Genomic DNA, 23,897 nt, shown 5'->3' with positions numbered 1-23,897 from the left:
TGTTTTTTATACCCAGTTAGGTTATTTCACAGCTGGGGGCAGGGGAGAAAACTTATATACGTTATTTAATTGTTGCGTTTTTCCTTTCCTGTACTCTTCACATGGCTTTCTTTCTGCTTGTCTCTAGTAGTGGAAAACCTTTTTCTTTGTCACATAAGTCTAGGGCAGAGTTAACAGCTATGATTATGGAAGGAATACTGTCAAGGTAAGAGTCCAAAGTATGTCACTGAAATTTGAAAGAAAAAATAAATTATGTCCAAAAATAACCAATTCGAATTATTGTTACCTGGGCTATTATTTACTGTGGACAAGTATCTGACTTGTGTGTCCCTCATGGCCATTGGCCCAAATAGCCAACTAGAATTATTTGGTACTTAGATGGTATAATGAATATTTCTGCTCTCAGGCTAAACCAGTTCCTGTTGCTGGGCTGAGGGCTACAGACTCACTTCCAAGTGCCTTGGAAATAATTCTAGTGTACTCTTTATCCCTTGCTCCAAAGGTTATTTAAACTTTTATTTTTCAGAAAGAGAAAATCTCTTGGAATATATAACTAGTGTCTGTTCTCTTACATTCAAAATAGAACTGTTCTACTCCTTTTCAGAGATGGCATGGGAAAGTAATATTAAGCTCAGTACATTAAAACACCTGGTAAAGCTAACCTGTAATATTTTTAATCAAGGGGTTTGCCTTTTTCCATGTGGTCTGAGTACCCAGACTCGTGACATTTTTATCTGAATGGTTAAAATGTTTTGAGGTCTAAGAAATTGTTTTTGAAATTCTACTTGTACTGATCCTAATGTTACTGGTCCATGTGTAAATCTCCCCCCGGATTACAGTTACAGCTCTGCTAGCTACTCTCTACCCACCCAAACCTACTTGCCCTTTTGGCTGCAGAACATCCTGGCTGTGAAGCTCCTGACCAATGGGCAGCCTTGGGGTGTCTGTGCCTGTGTCTCCTTTGGCTCCCACCCATAGAAGGCTTGCCAAGTGTCAGTTGTTTGTTTCCAAATCTGGTCATTCAAGTTAGACTTATTATTGGAATTACAGTTTAATGTTATATAATCCTTTGAATGAGTGTGAAAACTTTTAAGTTGAATGTTTTGGGAACATTTGACAAAAATGAATAGCTAAAAAAAATAAGACTGTTAAATTAGATGTGGGTCTGACATTGTGGGCCTGACATTGGAAAAACTTGGGAAAAAAAAAAATCTAAGGATTCTGCACACACATTGCTTTGTAAATGATTCCCTTTTAAGAACCAAATTTCATTTATGCCTACATTCCCTTCCCAACAAACAAAATACAGTGTGGAACACTGGGATTCTCAAAAAATCTGCAAAAAAAAGTACATGTATGTGTTTAAGTTAAAATGTTTATGTGTATACATATATACATATATGTATGTGTGTACACACACACACACACACACACACACTTTTTTTTCTTTTAAGTTTCCTGCCTGACAGACTTTACATTAGCTAACCCACTTCTGGTCCCTTTCACTTCTGATAAGAGTGCATCTATGGTATTTAGCCTTAATCCCCAGATATTAAATTAGACACTTTATTTAGTTCATGTTATTTAACATACCTCAGAGTGGTCCTGCAGTAATTTGTATTACTTTTAGATTTAAAAACAACTGTGTCATTGACTGAATGGTAGGGGCAGAAAGATTAGTCATTTTACATCTAAGTTATATGGAGTTTAGCAGTTTTATTTTTTTAGGACATAGTGTTTAAGGTCTGTTACATTTAAAATCCCTAAGCCTACCTTGGAAATGAGACAGATCTCTTGTTTAGTTTGAATCAATTATCTTGTTTCTTTTTATCTCTCAGGTAACTCTTTTCTTTCTCCTGACACCCTGCAAGCCTCAGTTGCTTTTCCAGGCTCTAGTCTTACCTTCTCTGGTTCCTTTTGTCTTTAAAGCCTTTCCATACTTGCCTCTATCATTCCAAGAGGTGGGAACTCTGATGACTTTTGGTTTTCTTAGCTATGGTCTAGTAATGCTGTTTGTCTACTTTTTTTTTGTAGACAATTTTTCTTATTCTTTTAGGTCTTAATTTTTCTTGACCTGAGTCAACCATATGTAGCCTTCTGGCAGCCTCACACCTTTTAAAAAAGGGGGTTTTCCTTCATTTCTCGTTCAAAATAAAATCATTAAAAGTGGAGCTGAACCTTGTAGGAAGTGACAGTACTGGTTAGATACCATTTTGCTCCTGGTCCAGTAATTCTGACTGCTTCAGGACTTCCTGTTCTATCACCCCTAGCAAGGTGACTTATCTTTCCTATTCTCTTAGGATGTCTGGGATGGGAAAGGGCCCATGTTTTGTACATGTAGATCCTGTCTCAGAGGGCAAAGTCTAGGTCACACGTGAGTGAGCAGCTGGATTACAACCTGGGCCCAGATTGTACTGTTCTGGTGAGGATGCTGCCTTCTCTTCTGGGGCCCTCTTTGCCATTTGAAGGAATGCTAGAAGAACTTGGATTTTAGAAAACTCTGGCCACACAACACCTCTCCTAAAAGCATCCTGAAGAGAAGACCCTGTCAGTTCTGAAATAACCACCGACATTTGTTGTTTAGTGAGTTCACGTGAAAAAAAGAGGACGTTGAGTCCATTTTACAGAAGAGAAAACCAAGATGAATAACACTGGTGAGATAAAAGGCTGTATTTCCTTCCCACTTTTTAGTCTAGATGAAAAAGAGGTAAAATGAATGACCATCAGCCTGGATCCCAGAAGGGGAGTGAAGGCCATAATAGGGGCTCTCAGCAGCCTCTGCAGAAGTTTTTTGCTTGAGTAAGTTGGGGAAGTTAAGGCAGTTTGTCAGCTTCCAGGAACAGAAGGAAGGAGTGTATCCGTCTCAAGTGCATGTTTGTGTTTGTTGTTTTCTAAAACACCAGTTGGTGGAGCTACCCTCTTATCCCCAGCTGGCTGTCTCCTTGTGTCCTCATTGGAAAAAGGGCTGACATTCCAGTACCCTTTGGGACTGGCTGGTTTGTACTCTAGTTTTGTAAGTCCTGCCACCCCACCCTCTCCCTTGTACCTGAGGCCCAGTGTGGATTGCATTAGCTCTCCAGGCTTCTGAGAACCCATTTGATTTCACAGGGCTATGACAAATCGGCTTCCATACTTTTTTCTGGCACTTGGCATTGTTGACCCTGACTTTGCTACTTAGGGGACCATGGGGCGCTGGGGGAAATCATATGCCCTCCAAGCCTCACCAGGGTCTGGGTAATCCGGTAAACGAACGCTGCCCAAATATGTTAATAAGGCAGCATGAGTAATAGGAGCATTATGCATAATTACTCACATATTCATAGGATGTATGAGGGTGTTAGAAAGGGGAACCCTACTGGCAGAAGTTCTTGAGAGCTGTTCTTGAGAGCTGGTGTGGCCTAAAAAGCTTAAATTGGATTTCAAGTTCTAATTTTGTATGTCGGTCAGGCTCCACCACCCATGAAGAGGAAGGCCAGTGAGCACTGAAATATTATCAAGAGCAGTGTTTAGTTACCATGAATCCTAGAAGGTTAGTAAACTACATAGCTACAATTGTGCCCCTCTCTACTCCCAGTACAGCTCTTCCCTCATGCACATATTTTTTTCAATAGAACCGGGAATAATTTTCCAACAATGTATTTTTTTTTTTTTTTTTTTTGTGGGGAGTAGAGGGGGAGGAGTGAAAGGGTTGGGTTGTGTGTGTTTATTTTCCATCAGGAGACCCTCTGGTTTACTGGGACAGCAGCCCAGGTATCTTGTGACCGAAGCATCCAAAATGTGTGAGACCTTTTTGGCACTTTGTTTTATTGCTGTCTTTTTAAATCTGGGTGGTTCTTTCTCCATTATTTCCTAACCACATTTCAGTTAGGGCTTCATTTACAATGGTGGAGTGTGTTATCTCTTGGTTCTCATTTCTGCCAGCTGTTAAAGTGTTTGGTGCCTGTGGGGGCAGAAACAGGTGCCAGGAGGAAATGAGAAGGGATTAGGACTGAGCATGTGTTTCTTGCATTTATTCCTTCCATAGGTTTGCAGAAAGGGGACTGAATGAATACTTATTCTGTTAAGCAGCAGTTGGATATAGACGTTATTAAAACTTGGAGAGTTTTGTGCTTTATGCAGATGCCTTATTACTAGTACATGGGCTTCAGAAATGAAATACCTCAGATTTGAACAGGCTCGTTTGGAATATATAGAGTACTCTGTGGTAATGGACAGCGTTGGGAGTATGAGCTGAGTTCTAGGTTTGGTCCTGTAGTGCACTGACTGTGTGACCCTGGGCAAGCCACATAACCTTGCTGAGCTGCTTCCTCATCTGGAAAACTTGTCCATGTACCTAATAGGCTTGTTGCTGGAAGAGCCAGTGAGATTTTTGATGTGAAAGCATTTTGTAAATTGCATACTACTGCACAAATACTCAAAGTATTATCACACAGTTGAAAATCACCAACCTGGAGATAATCAGGCTTGCCGGCAGCCTTCCTAGCTGACTCAGAAATAAATGAATCAGATGAATTCTATACGTTGCCTCCGAATAAACCAAATTAATAGCAGCAAATATTCTAAAATGCATTTTAGGATGTAGAACAAGATTTTAAAGATTAGACGGTGATGTGATCACTTCCCACCCTTACAACTCTGTTGGTTATTGAATCTCTTCTGTATTGTCTAACACTTGACTCCCAGAGTTGTCTGGGTGGTGAATTAGAAAGAAGGGCAGATTGAGAATTAAGATTATAGTGGCACCAAATCTGTGCACAAAGATGTTTAAACTGGATCCTGCGGCAGTAGTCTTTGAAATTGAAAATCTGATCATGATCCTTCAGTGGCTCCATGTGGCTTTCAGGATCGATTGTAAGCCAAGATTGTTGTCAGCACAGTGTAAAAAGCTCTCCTTACTCTACCGTGGGCCTATCCTGCCACCCATTTCAGTTCAGCTGCGACCCAACCTCTTAGTCTTTGCACTTCCTGATTCTTCAATTTGTTCAGTGAACCGTTTGCCTGAGGAGCCCACCTGGCCTGTCTGAGGACTTACTGTATGGCCTGTCACCCCTGTCCCCAGTCAGGCGGATCCAGGCCCCTTCTCTCTGTTGACTTGACTTGTCACACCTACCTTTAGGTACTGGAATTATTGTTTACATGTCTCTTACCCTATTAATCCCCAGAGTAGGGGCTGAATTTTGTAAGCCATCACACAGTTGAGGAATATTTGTTGTGTTGAAGCTTTTGGAGTATTTCAGATACGAACTAGTGGTGGGAGAAAATTGCTGTGGATCTAGTGGAAAAAGATGAACTTTAATCAGAATTTTATAGTTGAGAAAACCTGAGGTGTCTAGCACTGTTAGGCAACTTGCCTGAGGTTGCACATTTTATCAGTGACACACCAGGACTTGAAATCTAGCCCCTGATATAGTAGCAGAAGGCCTTTGGACAGGTATTTCAGAGATGTTTCTTCCTGCAAGGTAGATTTTCAGTTATCTGTGGTAACTGCATTAATTGATTCATTTTCATGGAAAAATAAAACCCACTTGTAATCTCCATACCTAATTTGCCCAAATGCATTTTCCCCCTTTTGAAAATGGCTTTTTTTTGGGCTTTATAAGAAACTACACAAAGAAAAACCATCGGATTGCACACTGACATTCCTGTAGAAAAATACTTTTCAACATGTGGGTTGTGAAAAATAGTTTTACATATGTACTTTTAAATGCTCTTCTGTTAATGTGCTTTTTGCATTTATATCTTAATTATCAAAATACAATTCTGCATCATTATTTTTAATGGCTGCAAGGCACTCTCCCAGAGCTTTCCTTGGCCTATCCATTCTTGATTGTCTTTTGGGGCTGTTGTACAAAATGATGTGTGCAATATGCATTACGGGTATCTTTTTGTACTTAACCCCAGATTCCTCAAAGTGGAATTACTGATTCAGAAGTAACTGTTTACGATTGGAACCCTTTTACCACACTGTCTTCTTGGAGAAAGGCCATGCTAATTTATGGTCCCACAGGTAGTGCATGTGAGGCTAGTGGATTTGTTTGTTCATTGGCTTTTAAAAACCAATTCGGGCACTTGTAATGAGTGATAAAGATGTCAGTTAAGTTTTATTTAAGTTTCTATTTTCTTTTCTTGTCTTCTCAGTGTTAGAACTAAATGAGATAAGGTATCTGAAAGCACACTGTAAAACAAAATTGCCTTAAGAACACAATGTGTTATTAGAATGACTGTAGTGAAGAAGGGAAGAAGAGAGTATATGTGTACACTTACATATTTTAAATTTATGAAATGCTTTTTTGCGAGGACATAACATACTTAAGGTGACCTAACATTTCACTGTTTACATATGTGATTTTAGCTAGCTTTGTTGGTGAGGTGGGTGGGGCTTTGTATGGTTACAGAGGTCCCATTTGGCTCCGTCATGAAAGACTACTCATATACAGCTGGTATATTCTGGTTGCTTACCATGCTCTTGGCACTGTTAGATGTAGAAAACTAGTTAATCGACCTTGACCTCAGAGAATTTATAGCTTAGTTGACAGAATTAAAAACACTGTGGGAAGAGAGTGGATGACTTCCGATAAATCACTTCACCTTTCTAAGTCTCAATTTCTTTGTCTATAAAATGGGGAGAATTATACCTTCATTATTGGTCCATCAAGGTCATTTTAGGGGAGACAGTTAAATGTTAACATAGGAAGTGCTTTGTGAACTGTAACTGTCTAGACCATATTATTATTAACAGTCTCGCAGGTCTTTGTGGCTGTAATTCTCCAGCTTCAAGGTTGAAGAGGGAACATGGTGGTGTTTCTAGGTCATCTTTGTTCATTACAGCCTTATTCAAGTTATCTGAGGAAGAGGATAAGAATGAAAATATTACAGGTGCTCATCACTTTCCTTCTCACTAAGGTTTCCCTTTTCTTCCTAACTTACAGAAAATTGGAGTGTGTTCTTTACAGCCAGACACACTTTTTATTGTTTAAATGATGGATTTGTATCTTTTTTTCCCCTTCTGGTATGTGAGTACTGGGTGGTATCACAGTGCTGCTACAAAGAAGCATTACTTTTTGGTGTTTAAGACTGTACTTTTGGATAAACTTCTTTCTTTGCCTTTATTTTAGTTTTTGGTCAAGATGTTCCTTTAGTGATGAGGTAAGACTTAAATGTTTATTGGTTTTACCCATTTTGTCCCCATTTCCATTTTTATGCTGTTCAGAGCACTAAAGCTCTGTGTATTCTATTTTCAGCTTGTAATAATTTCTTGGAGGATGAAAGAGCCAACCTGAATGGAAGGCGTTTCATGAGGAGCCATGATCTGGAGTCTCAGTTAAATTGGTAGCACATGGTTTTCATCTGCCATGAAGGGCTTTGGTTGTGTTATCTTGTTGGAGCTGTGTGTTAACCACCACATTACAAAACTTGGTTCTCTATACACACCGTGGGGCTTTTCAGCCTGATGATTCTGAGTGGCAAGGTCCCCTTGCCTTTATGATAGATGCCAAACAAAAGGTGGACTTGGTCTTTTAATAGTTTGGCAATCATGAAATGTTTGGTGGGGCTCTGTAGAGTTCTTCCTGTGCATTTAGGAAAGGAGCTTGGAAGAGTTTGGTGTGGGAGATGCTGAAACATGGTCCTATCGAGCCTAATTATTTTCGCGTGGTTTTGTTTTAACATTCAGTTCTACCCGCTCTATAGCCTTTTCCCTGGGACTTGTAGTTGGTTGCAATTTTTGAGGAAGCTTTATTTTATATATTTACTTATAAATATATACCACACCTCATTCTAAAAAGGATTTAAGGCCGTATGAGCAGTCATCCTGAGAGCAAATAATTTTTGCTTTGATCTAAAGTTCACTTTCTAAATCCAAAAAGTGACAACTGGATTAAAATATGAGCAATGAGCAGTTGTCCTCAACCCAGCAGTGTTTGTGCTGAGTAGCCTTTTGTTTTTAGCTTTGAAAACTTGGCCTTAAAACTTTAATTAAAGGCAGGTTTTGTAAAGAAATGTTGGGATTGACACCCTGATAGAATTTTTAATCTGAAAGAATTTTAAAGATCCTTGGAAGTAATCCCCAGTAGTGATTACATCCCAGAGTGGCAGAGATCAGCTTTCTATTTAAATACCAATGCAGTTTATCACTTTTTCCACCGTGCAGGGGCCAAGGAGGGTCTGGATTTAATAATGAACTTCTTTGGTGGGGGGTTGGGAGGTGGTGGCACAGTTGGTAGATGTTAGAGCATGATTCAGCATTCTGTGTCTTTAAAAATGTTTTCAAATAATCATTCTGTATCGTAATCCTCAAAACTCCTGTTAGGATTCCAAACCATTGTGGTTTAAACTTAGCTGGAATGTGCAAGGTGGCTGACAGAGTGAATGGAAACCTCCTTTGAAAAAACACATTTGGCTTGCCTGATTGTCCCAGAGTCTGGGCTCTGGGCATATCTGTGCCATGGGCCAAGTCTTCTGGTTGAAGGGGTTGGAGAATACTTGTTCTTACTCTGTCGGACTTCCCCCTCTGCACCTACCTTCCCTGCCTAGCCCAAGCTCAATATAAACACCATCAGTTAGTCCTAAAGAAACTCTTGCTACGGATATGGACTTCAAGACTTCATGTTATACTAAGTTTTTGTCTAGATGAGACACACACTCAGTTGTACTTGTAATGTCAGAACGCTAATGATGCTATTAAAATGGTTTTTCTTTTGGTCCCGGTAAGCTAGAAAGCATTGGGAAGTGAGGAGGAAGGGTCTGACTTGGAACTATCTAAAGCTAAAAAGTGATTTTTTTCCTCATCCTTCTAATTCTACTCTGCTCTAATTGAGCGATGTGATCACTACTACTACAACATTGACCTAGTCCAAAATGAAATACATTTCCTACTCAACTAGCCTTTTTTCCTTTCCTCCTTTCATGAGACTTGCTGAAGTTGTCATGTTATTTCTTTGCAGAATTTATTGGAGCAGTAGGCAAAGCCTCTTGGGAGTATAAATAATGATGATTATAAAGAACAGTCAGTTTACCTAGGAAGGCCATTATCTTTGACTTGCAAAAGGTTTTACAGCCAAACCTTTTTGCTTACAGTTGTTTAATACAGATGAAGACCTTAATGGGGTACCTATTGTAAGAGGAGTCCTTTTACTCTGTTTATATATGGAGGTAATCTCAATAAGAACAACACCTTGCGCAGACATAACTGCCTGTTTCCCTGGACAGGCATTACATATACAATCCAGGAAAAAGAAGGCCTTGGATGGTGGTGGTTCCTGGTCTTTTTTTCTGCTGCCATCAACAGCGCATAATCCTTTCTGCTGAGTGTTAAAAGATTTCTAAAGCTGATAAGTAACACCTCATTTGCTTTTGGTGTTTCCTCCTACTAACTGCTTTCTACCCAATTTATGAATTCAAAGATGGTTTTGAAACTAATTTAAGGGACTTGTCTGAGTAGGCAGTGACACTGAATAAATATATTTAAATGGTAGATTCTTATGCTCATAATTACAGTCCACAGTATAGCTTTAGGGTAAAAGGAAGCCCAAAGTTGCAATTTTTACTTTTTGGGAGATTTAAAGTTCCCTCTCATGGTACTTTTCAGTCTAACTACTGTGTGTGTGTGTGTGTGTGTGTGTGTGTGTGTGTGTGTGTGAGTGATATTAGGATACATTGCTGTCCTTTTTGCTGTATCTTCAGCAAAGTGTCAGCCTTTTAGCCTTTCTTTTTTAAAAACTCTTGTATCCTCAACTTATTCCAGTTCTTTTGGCAGTTCTTCAACTATTTTTCTTTCGGTGTTTCAGTGGTAGTTCAAGATGAAAAGGCATCTTAGGCATCTCAGTCTTTCCCTGAGTGATTTTTGGATATGAATGCAATTTTTCCCCCTTAACAATAAAGTGGTTTTTAGTGTATTCAGAGTTGTGCAACCATCACCACAATTAATGTTAGAACATTTTTATCACCTGAAAAAGCAACTGTATACCCATTGGCAGTCACTCCTCATTTCATCTCAGTTCCCCCCATCTCTTGCAGCCACTAATTTACTTTCTCTATGGGTTTGCCTATTTTGGACAGTTCATATATAAATCAGCAGTCTCCAGCCTTTTTGGCACCAGGGTCTGGTGCTCCTGTGAGAATCTAATGCCTGATGACCTGAGGTGGAGCTGAGGCTTTGATGCTAGCGGTGGGGTGTGGCTACAAATGCAGATGAAACTTCCCTGGCTGATCTGGAAGCCTGAAAATGCAATCATAATTTATGGTTTTTTGTGACTGACTTATTTCACTAAGCATATGTTTTCAAGGTTCGTTCATTTTGTAGCATCAATCAGTATGTCATTCCTTTTTATGACTGAATAATAGGCCATTGTATGGACATACCACATTTTGCTTATCTTTTCGTCAGCTGATGGACATGTGGGTTATTTCCACTTTTTGGCTATTGTGAATAATGCTGCTGTGAATATTTGTGTAAAAGTTTTTGTGTGGATGTTTGCCCTACTTTTGGAATGCTTTGAATTAGAAAATTATGCACATATGCATTATTACTAAATTTATTTACTGCTCTTTTACTTACCTGCTAAGCTGTTTCCCTCAGCTTTTGTCTCTAAGTCACATGTGTTCTGTTTAGCAGAGTGCTACATTGAGCCCTCCTCTTCTTGGGCAGTTGTCTTGCCTTTGCGGGGTGGGGTTTTCATTTTCATTACTGCCTGACTGCTGCTCTTCACTGTGTGTGTAGGTGCCTAAGAGTGGTTTTATTTCTTGTGTCCCTTTGCAGATTGTAAACACTGTTCCCCCAGGCTTATGCCAGAACCAGATGTTCCATTTGCTTAAGTGTGACAAACTGGTGGGACTTGGAATTTCATCATAGGATGAGTTACTTTCGTGAGTGCTTAGGTGTTTTTGGCTGTAGTTGCGGCTCTTCAGATGCATCTTTACAGAGCATTTAACTACATGGTTTTGGGGCGAAGTAGAGTACAAACCTGTGGCTCCTCTGGGAGCATGGAGAAGGACTGAGGAATTATTTTCCTTCCTTACCTTCAGTTTTGATTTGCTTGTGGTTACCTGTGTTAACATTCTTTGGCAAAGCACTATGGAGAATAGCATTGCTGTCTACCTAGAAATTCTTTCTGATTTTCTTGGTTCTTCCAACTCTGCTTTACCTAAACAAAAAAAATGCCTTAAAAAAAAAAAAGAAAAAAAGGCCTTCATAATGAATTCCTTTAAGAAATGGGAGTTCTTTGAAGGAAGAGGGATGCTGCCATGTTTTTTTCCTGATATTTCTGATTTTTACAAGATTTATTTTTTCCATGTTGGTATGAAATTGTTGAGATCAGATTGGTCTTATTTGAGCCAGGCACTTTTTGCTCATTTTCAATTTAATTAATTTCCCCCTTTTTGCTCGTTTTTAAGTGTTCAAAGAAAGTATGAGGCAATAGAAGAGAGGCGGGTTGCTGGGTGTTGAAAAAGTCATGTGGCCCAAGGGTGTTCCAAAGCATTTTTTTATTTTTTACAATTTTTATGAGTTTATTTGAGGCAAAATTGACAATTGCTGGGCAGCAAGATCTGAAATGCTCCCCCAAAGCATTTTGAGAAGTGGAGCGTGCCTATTATAAACCTCTGCGAGTGAACATCTTGGTGAGGATGGCTGTGCCTTTCCTAAAAGTTCCTGGTGATGCTTGCAAGCTGAAGACCGATGTGTCTGTCAGCATTTGGAATCTTATTGCATAGTGCCCAAGTTCAGTGTCAAGAAATTCCTTCCTAATGGTATTAATCATGCTTTATCACACTCCAGTTTTCTGGTACAGCTCTTTGTTCCAAAGTGACTTATGCTAGGGTCATTGACTTGGCTTACCTAATGGGGAGCCCCAACAGACAGCTAAGTTAGATATTTTCTCTGTAGTGTTTAAATAACCAGAAATTTTTAAGGTTAGTTACCTCTTCGGTTTAGAAGGTAGGTGCGAGTGAGTGTGTGCACGTGCGTATGTATGCATGAATATCTAAGTAGGAGTTACTATTTTAAACTTTGCATTGTTTAACTGGAAATCTGTGTTCTGCTGAGCTGCCTTTGTGTGGTGTACCTATAACCCGTACACATATTTGTGCCATTTCAAAAGTAAATGCCACATCCCTCCTACTAAAATTGCTTATTAGAGCTAATTTTAAGAATTGAGTTAGAACTGCCCTATAATGTAATGCAGAATATTTCCCAATAATGCCTAGGTTAACAATGATAGTCTTGCTGTATTGTGCAAAAAAGGCTTCTGTTCAGACCCAGCTGGGTTTCAGGCTTAATTCATTGCTCTATGGTGGGATCACCACAGCTGCTGTGGGGCCTTTACAAATGCAAAAAAGCTGTCAGTGTTTGTTTCATCAGCTGCATAAGTGATGAGGCCAAGTTGAGGAATCCATTCCAGTGCGCAGTGTGCAGGCTGTAGCCATTATTGTTTACAGAATTAGTGTGTTGGAGCTTTAAAATAGTTGGCACATCGACTGCCCTTTAAAAGCACAAGACTAAGGAATAGGACCAGTTGGTCGTCCTTGTAATGTTGGCCGGATCCAGCCCAGCTCTTGTCTTTAACAGTTATTGCTTCAGTGTGTGAGACTGAACCTCTTTTGGACAAGGTGGGGTGGTAAATTCTTGTCCGTTTAGTTCTGCACCCCAAATGTAAGTTTGCATTCATTTTTTACAGTTATTTAGAGTTCTATAATTGTAATTGAATTTTAAAGCCTTAATCATCCTCCCAGCTCCAAATAGATATAGGGTTGTCAGCTGCAGCTTCAAGTATCTGTGCAGTAACATTGTGGATTCAACTTTATGGGATTTACTTTGTGAAGTGATATTGCTTTAGAAATTGCCCTCATTTTTACCTGTGGATACGGAAAGACCCATTGGACAGATTACTTTTCAGCCAGTTAGGATGTTGTCGCTGCAGGGCCCCTCAGTGGATGTGACCTGGTATTACCACGGCACCATGTCCAATGTCCAGTCCTTTTTGGGCTGGGCAAGCATGCATTTGGGACCACAAGATATTTGGAGTTATCCCAGTCCCTCTTTCATTGTAACCTGACTTATTTCAGACGTCCTCCTCAGCTTCAGGGGTCTCTCTGAAAGTCATGCCTCATGGAAGCTGGAGGCCACTGGTGGTGGCCAGTCTGTACATATTTTGAAAGTGCAGCTTGTCAGGCCTGTCAGCCACCGGAGATGAATAATGGTGTTTCCTTCCTCCCAGCTGTAGAGGTCTCAAAGTGTTCTCCCATATTCATAAAAAAGATGACATGAGGATCAGAATCTCCAAATTATCGGTCAGTATTGTTAAGTTTCATTTCAAATAACTGCTACATATATGTGCTCTTCTGAATTTCTTTATGTCTGCCTTGACCATTTATCCTACAAAATGTCCAGAGCCCAAAAGGGTAAAATGGGTCCGATGGATTCCATGTGGTATTTGTGGTGATTAAGAGTTTGGGGATCCTAGTCTTTTTCTTTTAAAGAGCTTTTTGAGTGGAGAGGATGGTCTCTGACAAGTATATTTTAAGTCTTACTTACAGCGAACTTCCAGCAGAGAACAAATACAAATATCAGTCTAGATTTTTTACTTTCTTCTTAACACCCTCCCACCGCCATCACACACACTCACCATGGGATAGTAGCAGTGAAAAGGGAAATAGGAAACAGTGAACTTCACATCCTCTCCCCCTGGGGGAGAGACTAATTTGCAGGGCCTCATAAGGAAACAGCAGTTTCATGGTCATTGTTCTCCACCTGGCAGTGCTTGGTTGCACTTCAGGAAATGCCACTGGCCAACCTGTTTCTCCTCCTGCCTAGGGTGTTTTGTTGTATATTTCGAGTTTTAGGAATCTTTTTAGAAAGCCCCTTCTGCTTTTGAATGATCTTATTTTCGTTTCTTTGAAAGTATTGCGTTGTCGGTGTTTTAAGAGTTTTGTGAATACATATCCAAGCAAGCTTGTGTGCCTGGGCGTGTTTGTTTGTTTGTTTGTTTGTTTCCACGTCAACATCACCTCATGACCCCAGGACTTACTGCTCCAAATAAGGACTTATTGCTCTAAATCAGGATGTCAGCTGGCCACTGAATGTCAGCCCTGCCACTGACTAGCTGAGTGCCCTAGAGGATCACTGGGCCTCAGGGGTCTCTACTGTAAAATGGGAAGCAGATGACCCTCTGAGCAAAGAGTAAGTGTTTTAATATGTGTGCCCCTTACATGGTAGGCATTCCCTTTCACCTGCACAGCAGTGTCACTTAACAGCTGCTTTGACTGAAGGTTTGGATTAATACGGACACCTTACAATTTATTGGATGGCTAACTATTAGTTGTTTTCCCTTGGCTGTGGTGGGAGAGATGGTGAGCTCAACAATCCGAACATATAAAATGTGTCCGCTGGGAGCTTGAGCATCCTGGAATGTCTTTCTCGTGACCTCAGTGTCCTCCACCCATTAAAAAAACAAGCAAACAAACAAAAGCCACAAACCCAAAAAAAACTTGGGCCAGCAGCTCACTAGTGTCTGATGTAGAACTGATTGTCTTTTTCCACACAGACATAAAGGTGGCTCAGAGATCTGCTTGAGGGGAAGCAAAAGGCCTGGGGATGCCAGCAACTGGGAAAGGAGCATCGGAGTCCTAACTAGCTGGCTGTAAAGAGCAGTAGGTGCTGAGGAGGGAACTGCTATGTCCTGGAAGGGTGTCAGTTGTGAAATAGTCCAGGTAGAACTTGTTTTTACAATCAGGTTTCAAATGATAGTAAAAGGTAGACAGACTTGGATGCTCTGAGAATGGAGAACACTGTTTCTGGTGAATTTTCTGGTTATTGTTTCAGCCCATGCTGTTGAAACTCTTTATGGGAGGACACTTCATCGGCTTTCTTGTCTTCAAAAGTCTGCTGCGATGTAGGAAGGGGATTTCACCTTGATCTCATTACTGAGGACCTTAGAGGACCTTCCGGCTGTTGGTCTGACAGTTCTTTGTTACTGTACGTTCATCTAGATATGCGATAGGACGTTGTTGGGCTATGTGCATGCTGATCCCCAGAGGGCTATGTGTTTTACCTACATTCCTGAGGATGATGTGTTATATTACTTGGGGCCGTGGGAATAAGCTCCATTCATCTGAGGGTTCAGCACAGTAAAGTTGGTTCCAGCCTCCCAGAATGCTAGTGGGTCAGAACTTAATCCCAGAGTTATAGAGGAGAATCAGTCGTTAATACTCTCTGACCAAAGTGTGGATATGGACTCCTTCCCACCTCATGGATGCATAGTGGACAATAATGAAACTTTTGCTCCTAACTGCCCATTTATTGGAAATTCTGATAAGGGGCGGTGACCATCAGTTTTTTCCTCCTCCGCAAAGCTCATACCCATTATTTGATACAGAAATTTAAAACAAAACCTCCAAACCCTCTCAGATGGTGCATTTGATCTGAATTAACTTTTCATAATGGCATAGCTAGATTTTCCTGCATAAGAGCTTTAACAACACAACTGAAAAGCTCATTTTTGAGCTTTTACTGTTTTTGACAGTGGTTATCTTGCTGCTACTAACAGAAACTAAAAAGTTCATTTGCTAAAACGATTGTCATTTCCTTCTTAGGAGTGCAGCTTAACTCCAGGACTTCATTTAGTCAGAGGAAAATGGTTGCTACCTCCCTGTTAAGCTTCTTTCCATTATCCAGTTGTGGCAGAATGACTGTTGGGGAGGCCTGGGGAGATGGGGGTAAAATAAAGGAATAGCTAAGAAGTAGTTCTGCAGAATGTGTAGTTCTGTCCAAAAGCCTGTATGGAAAGGACAGGGGCTTTAGAAAGGGGGTAAAATGGGGAGGGGGTAGTGGTTGCTGAAGCATGAAGCCTCCAAAGGCTCCTGGGACTTAAAAACAAAAAAGGGAGCTTTTTGCAGATCTTTCACTTGCACACGTCTTCCTCTCCACCATCCATTCTCCCCTGCTGTTTTGTAAATCTCCCAGTTGGAAATTTTTAACATGGGAGAGCTTCTTCCTGTGCTTCAGTTGGCAGGATGCTCAAACACAGCTGCAAAGAATTTGCTTCTCCTTTTCACAGCATCTCTCATTTAAAAGCATTAGTGGGACTACAAAACAAAATAAAAACTTGAAGCTTTTTTAGAAGTGGAAGCCAAGTTTAATTAAAGTCAAGGAAGTTGGGGGCTATAACTTTTGTCAAATCTCTTAAAGTCAAAAGGCATGTGCCAATGGCAGGCAAGGTAGAAAATGCCAGCGGCTATTCTCAGTGAGGAAATTTGAGGCTGCCTTGTCTGTTTCATGCTTGGGGAATATCCTAGAGTTTATCAAAAGATGTGCTGAGCCAACATCTCTTGGTGGCCTCAAAATGGTTGCCACTGAGGTGGTGGTTTTCTTGTTGGAGGAGCAAAATCCTTAATTAGTTTTCTGTCTCTTCCCAACCCAATCTGAATGCCAAACTCTGTGCTCCGCCCCCAATCCCTGACCTCGCCACTGGGCTGTAAAACTTCTTGTGTAAAACATGAAGTTTCTGATTTAATAACCGACTTCTAACATTGTCTGTTAAATCTTGTTAGTATATTTTGGAGGTACCCCTGATTGTATGGGTGATAGGTTGGTTTCTTGGTCTTGGAGATTTTACAGATGTTCACAAAAAACTGCATTTACTGTGTAGGAAAATGCTTGTTGTTGTTTGGCAGTATTTACGTATGTCATAAATGCTTTCACTGATTACGTAGACCAGATCCCAGTCAGGGTCCAGACCTGAATTGTGGCCTCTTCAGACCCGGATTGTCAACAGGAAGGGTACTTACATGATTTATACCTCATAGATTGAGGATGGGTAAATTTAATATTTGATGACAGGGCCTTAAATTGAATTTTGCCAGAAGATTGTTTAGCTTCATTCCAACCTTTTCATTTCTTTCCTGAGAAGTTATAAAGAAGCTGTGTATGTGTGTGTTTAGAACAGGGAATCTATAGAAAGGGAACATACTCATTCCTTAGTACTTATGTAGATCTTAGCACCTCTTCAAACTGAGGAAATGATTTCCTCAGGATCATTCTTGGGTATTTTAGTGTTTTTGATCCTAACCATTTGTTAGGTAGTCTGACAATCTCCTCTCATTTCACAGGTATAGAATTGTTACTTTAAGAAGCTTAATGGTTTCGAGTCCTGTCAGGCTAATGTGTAGTAGAGCTAGAACTTGAAATGGTACCTTTGGACTTTACAGTGACTGTGTTATAGAGGTGTTGGGTTTTTGCTCTGCTTTGAAAAAGCTGTGGGACTGCGGGTAAATTACTAAACCTTTCTATAGTTGAGGTTTTCTTAGTTGTGAAGTCTTAGTGTGTGACAGGAATATAGGATTTCCTTTCAGAAATGCTATGATTTTTTGTCTTCCTGGGCATTTGTAATGCTACTTCCTGTTCACTATATTTAGTTTAAATTCCACACATTTTTATTTAATTTGTGTTATTTGTCCAATTATATTTTTTACTTTAGTGGTGGGGAATGACATGGGGAGGGAATCCAGGATTGAGACCAGATAAGGGTCAAGAGGGTTTTGAGCCAGTGCATAAATGTCATAGGGATCTTGTTAAAAGGGAACTTCTTACTTAGCTGGTCTGATGTGTGGGGCCTGAGATTCTGCATTTCTCTAAAAGTCTCAGGGGATCATCCGGTATCCTAGTAAGGGTTTAGGACTAACTTCATTCTTGTGACTAGTTTGTGCAGTGGTTCCCTCCTCTGTTCCGACCCCACTCAACATCTCTCTATATTCATTGGGTAGTTCTTCTAAGATCTCTGCTGTCCAAAAAAAAAAAAAAAGAAAAAAAGCTTAAAAAGTATTATTTTAGGGGCCCAGCTTTTTTGAACCAGCAGAGACTGAAGACCATCGTAGTCATTCTCCCACAATTGAATGTTTAAAAACAGTAATGGAATTGTAAAGCCTAAGAATTGTTTGAAAATGCCTTTTTTGGCCCAGTGTCCTCTCTGAGGACCTCTCTGAGGACCATTCTTCCCTTTTCTGGAAGGAGGCCTGGTGGTGTTTCCTTATAGGCAACTAGTTATAATGCACTGTCTGTATAGTGCTGTGCATTTCCCAAAACTCTGTCATTTCTCATTTGGTAAACACAGAGCAGTGTCAGGAATTTCTGTGTAGAGCCCTTACTATTTTGCTGGTTTGTATCCCTCATCCCGAAAGCTTATTATATGTCTTTAAAAAAGGGGAAGTTCTCTATTGGATAGTAGCTACCATTGATCGAATGCATTACCTACTTAAGTGTTTTACATACAGTGTTTTACCTTTTCAGGTCCTACTACAATCCTCTGAAGTCTGTTGTCCCCAAATTGCATGGCTGGTAAAAGGGGCCAGGGTTGGACTGCCTCTCTCTCTCTGTCCCCACAATTAAGATTTGAATTTTGGTCCTGCTTCACTTTGAAGGCCAAGCTGTTCTCATAATACTGCCTCTAGGTTATTCAGCCAGATCCCTAGATCTTGGTTCTGATTCTTGTCATTTACTAATCTCCTAATTTGCTTAATCTCATGGTCTCAGTTTCCTTATATGTAAAATAGGGGGTTCCTAAGTGTCTGTGTCATTTAATTTTGAATGTCTGGCTGGCACTTCCTGTGCATTTGATTTCTATTACAATTTTGTTATTGCAACACTCTCACTGACTTTATAAACCCAACTCTCTTTGTCCCCACCCTTTAAAAAAAAATAATTCTCTGAAGTGTTAAAAGCAGAATCTTAATGATTTTTCTCTTAGGTTAAAAAGTATGATACTAGGTCAAGAGATAATAAATTTCTGTGTTGTTATCGGCATACAAAATAAAACCTATTAAGTGGCTATTTATAGAAAAGGAAGTTGGACGATGCAGAATTGGTGCTTACTGGATTTTGTGGGTCTTTATTTTTTACTTGCCCAGTTTTCCTGGTGTGTAGGGGAATTCCTGCCTGGAAACATTGCGGCTTCCTCATATTAAGAGTAACTGCATGTCCTAGTCTCCCCCAAACTAATGTTCACTGCTGTCTCCAGACTATTTTAAAAATATTTTTCATTTGCTAACAATAATGAATACACATAGTGGGTTCTCTGTAAACATATACTGAATTGAATAGCCAAATGATTAAAGATTTATAAATGGGATGTGGTTTATAACCTCCTTTTCTTCCACAGTTGTTCTCAGTGGTGTCTCCTCCAGGACAGATTCTTAACTTATGAAAGTAAAGAAGTGATCTTCAAATAATGATTGTGTTCTTTAAAAAATTGTTTTTTAAGGACATTCTTTTTGAAGCATGATATTTAGAAATAATGTAAATTAGCAGGACCCTGGTTTTGTGTCCCTAATGATACATCTTGTTCTGTGGGGGGCCTCACTGAAGAACATATTGTTTCATTTTTTCCCCTCTCTTTATATCTCAAAATCTCTGTGTTTTTTTCTTCCCTATCTTTTAAAAAATAGGTTTTGAACAGTAAATGTTTTTCTTTGCATTTTATGAGAATTTTGAGGCTGTCCTTAATGTTTTTGCTTGCTTCTGTAGAGGTATATTAAGAAACTGGTGCATTTTTGCCTGTTAACTAGAGAATTAAGTGATTCTGTCTTATTTTCACAGAAAAGCTAAAGGTTTTTATGGATTATCTAGTATTTTGTTCTGAAGAAACATGTTCTATTTGTAAAACAGGATGTGTGTGGGGAAAGGGCAGTTCGGCAAGCATTGTTGGGTTCTCAGGCCTAAATTAATTTGCCTTCTCTCAGATAATTTAATACTGCCTAGTAAGTGATGTTCCCAGAGTGCTTTATTATACAGCAGCCCAGGAGATGAGAGAGAGATTGTAGAACTTGAGTTTTTATGTATGAAGGGGGTGATTTAGAAGAACACAGCCAGCAATTCTGTTGACTGACTCTTGATGCTGGATTTTTCTCTTCGTGTTGATACTTGGAACTTTAGTCTTTGTTGGGTCTAAGAAGGAGATTTTAGAGGTTTGCACTTCCTCTTTCCTGTTATTTTCCACTCTCCCACTGATCACATCAGTGGGACCCTTAAAAAGCTATCGCCAATCTGATGATCTAAAAGCTCCACCTGCAGTTAGAAGCTGGTCATCCTTCTGGACTCTTCTTTCTGCTGGAGGTTGGTACGAGTCTCTGGGCTGAAGGTTTTGGTTAGGACTTTAGTTTTGCTTTCTCTAGAGAGGCCACTGGACAACAAGAGCCCTTCAGGCTTCTCAGTTTGTGTGACAGAAATAAAAATGGGTTTCTTGGGTTTCCGTGACTTGAGGTCACATCTTGGGGTAGTGGGGCAGAGGAGTGGCAGGAGGTGTGCAGGCAGCAGGAGGAGCTGTCACATCTCTTTTGTGAAGCGTGTGTGCTCAGGATCCTCTACTGCAGAAGCACAGTATGAGGGGCGGCAGAAGGGTTGACCTTTGGGGTCAGAGGCAAAGACAAGAACAGGCTGAAAAACTTTGCCTTGACCTAGAAAGAGGTTGTATAGACAGTCCTTTAGATCTTTGGCCTTTCCTTTTCTTTCTTTCTTTCTTTCTTTTTTTTTTTTTTTGAAGGCCCTGCACACATCTGAATTGGAAAATTTCCTACATACACAGCTTCTTCATTAGATACTGATACCGGTTAATTCAAAATCATTTGTAATTGGAAGCAGCTGCTGTTTCCCAGCTGACTAGGTGTTCAAGTCAGATGCTTTGAATTAGCTGGACTTGGATTATTCATATTTTAATTAAAGTCCATTTTACCCTCCCCACCACCCCCAGTCGTCTCTTGCCTCTCCAATGAGCAGGATTTTACAGTAATACATTTGAAATTACATGAGCATCCCAGTAGAAAGGCATAATGTAAGTTCAAGTACTTGCAGTTGATTATGGTCTTGTATTATTAAATAGTGAATTTAACTGCCTTGCAATTCCCTTTTCTCACCCTCTGAACCTTGCTTCTGTAGTGAGGGAAAATTTCATTCCATTTAGAAAAGTTGAGACTTTTGTTCCCTTTCCTCCTCTTGGGACACAGGCGTATTAGCCTAATTGCTTGTGTCACTGCTGCAGAGAAGGTGCTGCATGAAATGGGACTCACAGTTTTCTGGTACTTTTCGTCTAATGGGGTTTGCAAATTAAGCCATGAATAGTGGGGCTTTGGGGCAGTGGGGATATTTTCATAGAAGAAAAAAAGTTAACAAGTGCTATGGTGAGGCTGTTTAGTTCCACCATATAGATATAGAATGTTCAACAGGCAGCTTGTAGGAAAAAAAAAACTGCCTTAATTTTCAGGAAAAAAAAAAGAGAAAATTGCTTTGCATTTCTCTATTCATGATGCTGATGAAAAAAAGAGACTATGCTGGAGGGAAGGAGATAAATGGATCTTTCCTTCTTTCCTTCCCTAGTTAAGGTACCTAGCTTGACAAAAGTTTGACTTGATAAATGTCCTACTTAATTTAATTTTGTGTTAGTCCCTCTCCTCCCCTTGAGTGTCCAGTTTTAGCTGACTCGCAGAAAAACCAAGGCAGTGCAGACCCATCAGATTTTACACACCTGTTGTAATGCTTAAGCATTCCACGTGGTCTGGGAAATTTAACACTGTGTAGGAGACATGCACTTTGTCCAAAAGGAGTTTAAAGTGTCCCTGGAGAGACAAAGCATATACCTGTCAGTGCATTTAGGGAATTAAGTAAATCACTGTCAGTGTGTCCCAAATGATTTGGCACTGTTGTACACTGAGCACTGGGACAGCCAAAGAAGAAGGAATTCTAGGGTTGGTTAGTTATTTGGAAGTAGAAGTTTACCATTGACACCCATTAGTTCTCTGTATCAATGAGTTTGTTTCTGTTTTGTTCATTTATTTTGTTTTTTAGATTCCACATGTAGTGAAATTATACAGTATGTCTTTATCTGAATTATTTCACTGCGGTACCCTCTAGGGTCATCCATGTTGAACATCAAATATATTATTCTTTATTAACACCACTTGCATTAAAATTTTGCTATCATCTTCTCTTGGCTCTCCTAGCACAATGTTTCGTAAAATAACGTCATTATTAATTTTCACTTGTGTTGGTTGGTCACTGCCCTCAAATCTCCCTGCTGTTGTCATAGTTATCTTTCTTTAAATAAAGTTTACTTTCCTGCTCAAATCTTCCATAGCACTTTGTTGCTTATGGGATAAAAGTTAAACTCTTAAGCATTACCTAAGACCCTTTATTAGATCAGTCTTCTCCCAGTCTCACTTTCTGTGTCATACATTCCTGTTCATTGTCTCATTCCTGTCAAGGCAGTTGTCCTTTAAGGCTATGGTTATGTTGCCCCCTTGCTTCTTTTCACTGCTGGTGATTTTCTGAGCCCTCCATCCTGGAGGTTCAGCTTCAGCGAATACTCTGTGCTCTTGCTGTGCATTGTGGATATCGCCAGTGAACATCTAATGTGTGCTGGGCACTTGGCCTTGTTCTGGGAGAACAGCATGAGCAAAGGCACAGTGTTGTGTTGACAGGCACATACCTGTATGGCTCTTCGTTGGGTTTACTGGCACTTGGCAGGCAGTCAGTAAATGTTTGTTATCCTCATTTCCATATTAATCCATGTTAGCCCTAGGTTAATCCAGATGCATTTGATTAAATTCCTTTCCCCAGTGTTTTATGTTATGCAAAAGTTCACATAGGGTAAAGGAGCAGTATGTTGAACCCTGGACCCTCATCACCTAGATTCAAAGATGAACATTCGTGTTGTGTGTGTACATTACCCACTGTCTGCTTTCTTCTCCACAAATCGATGACTTTGGAAAATTTGAAATGGTGCTCTTGGTTAGCCATTAAAAAAGGATAAAAATAAACATGCTATTGCTCCTGTTGCAGCTCTTTAATAGCAATAAAAAAAATAACTTCAATGGCTTTGGTTTTTTTCTGCCAAAGTAAATGTTGGCTCTCTTTCAGCCATAGTAATGTAGCTTCTCTCAATTTTTTTGAGTTAAACTAAAGCAGGGCCAAGTTGAAAAATTAGTTTCTCGGCATTTTTCCTTCCAACGTAGAAGAAAAATTAGATTTTGGATACTCTCGTTCCTATAATCCTCTTTCTGGTTTTCCTGCATTAAAAAAGATCAAGAATTGGCTGTCAGTGGAAGGGACAAAGATTTAATTGCACAACATTTATAGGAGGTTGTTGTTGGTGATAATCTTCAAATACAGTGTTTGAACCTATATTGAGGGTTGTTAATTCAGTAGTTTCTTCTGAATCATAAAATGGTGTAAGTATAGAGCCATAACCCTTTGGTTTTAACTCGTGAGTTTTGCTCTTCTGCAATGCTTGTGTGTTGTTTAGAAATCTATATGATACCAAGTCATGCCACTGTGTAAGTGATAATTCAGCGTTGTTATTATGCATTAGCCTGTATTTGAAAGACCGACTTGGGGGTGTCTTAGAGAGTTTTAAGTGTGACAGTGTTTGATTCTTTGTCAGCATAGGAGAGCTGAAAGTAATCTGCATTTGGGAGGCAGTTTCCAGTCAGTATGCACAAAGGACTGAAGGGCACCTGGGCTACAAGCCTCATGTAGCAAGTGAGTAGTTTGGCCAGGTGACCTGCAGAGCCATTTGGGTTGCCACAGATTGTCTGTCTGTCACTCTTCACTGCATTTTGAGTCACATGATGCCATTAAGATACAACTTTGTGTCCAAAAGAATAATAATATGAATACCTCGTGATATATAAAATTCAAATTAATTTTGAAGTGAAACAGAATTCAAGATCAAATTCAGATGTTTCAGAGAAAAACATGAACCGCCCCCCCCCCCGCCCTTATGTTCCCTGTGCACTCCCACTCAGTCTACTTTCTGTGTATTTACATGCATATTTATGGAGACACATATGTAGGTTTTTCTTTTTTGGCTTGTTTATGTAAATAGGATGGGGTCATGTTGTATGATTTAGCCTTTTCTCAC

At 39.9% G+C, this 23,897-nt stretch overlaps 1 protein-coding gene across 1 annotated transcript in view; it reads left to right on the top strand.

Annotated features, from left to right (window-relative positions):
* JARID2 (jumonji and AT-rich interaction domain containing 2) overlaps window positions 1-23,897 on the top strand; it is a 239,940-nt gene that overhangs the window by 4,631 nt on the left and 211,412 nt on the right. The gene's annotated exons all lie outside the window — the stretch shown is intronic.

The sequence above is a fragment of the Pteropus vampyrus genome, unplaced genomic scaffold (assembly GCF_000151845.1).
Source record: "Pteropus vampyrus isolate Shadow unplaced genomic scaffold, Pvam_2.0 Scaffold80, whole genome shotgun sequence".
Classification (NCBI taxonomy): Eukaryota; Metazoa; Chordata; class Mammalia; order Chiroptera; family Pteropodidae; genus Pteropus; species Pteropus vampyrus.
The sequence above is the reverse complement of the archived record's forward strand: the minus strand, read 5'-3'. Positions and strand labels throughout refer to the sequence as shown.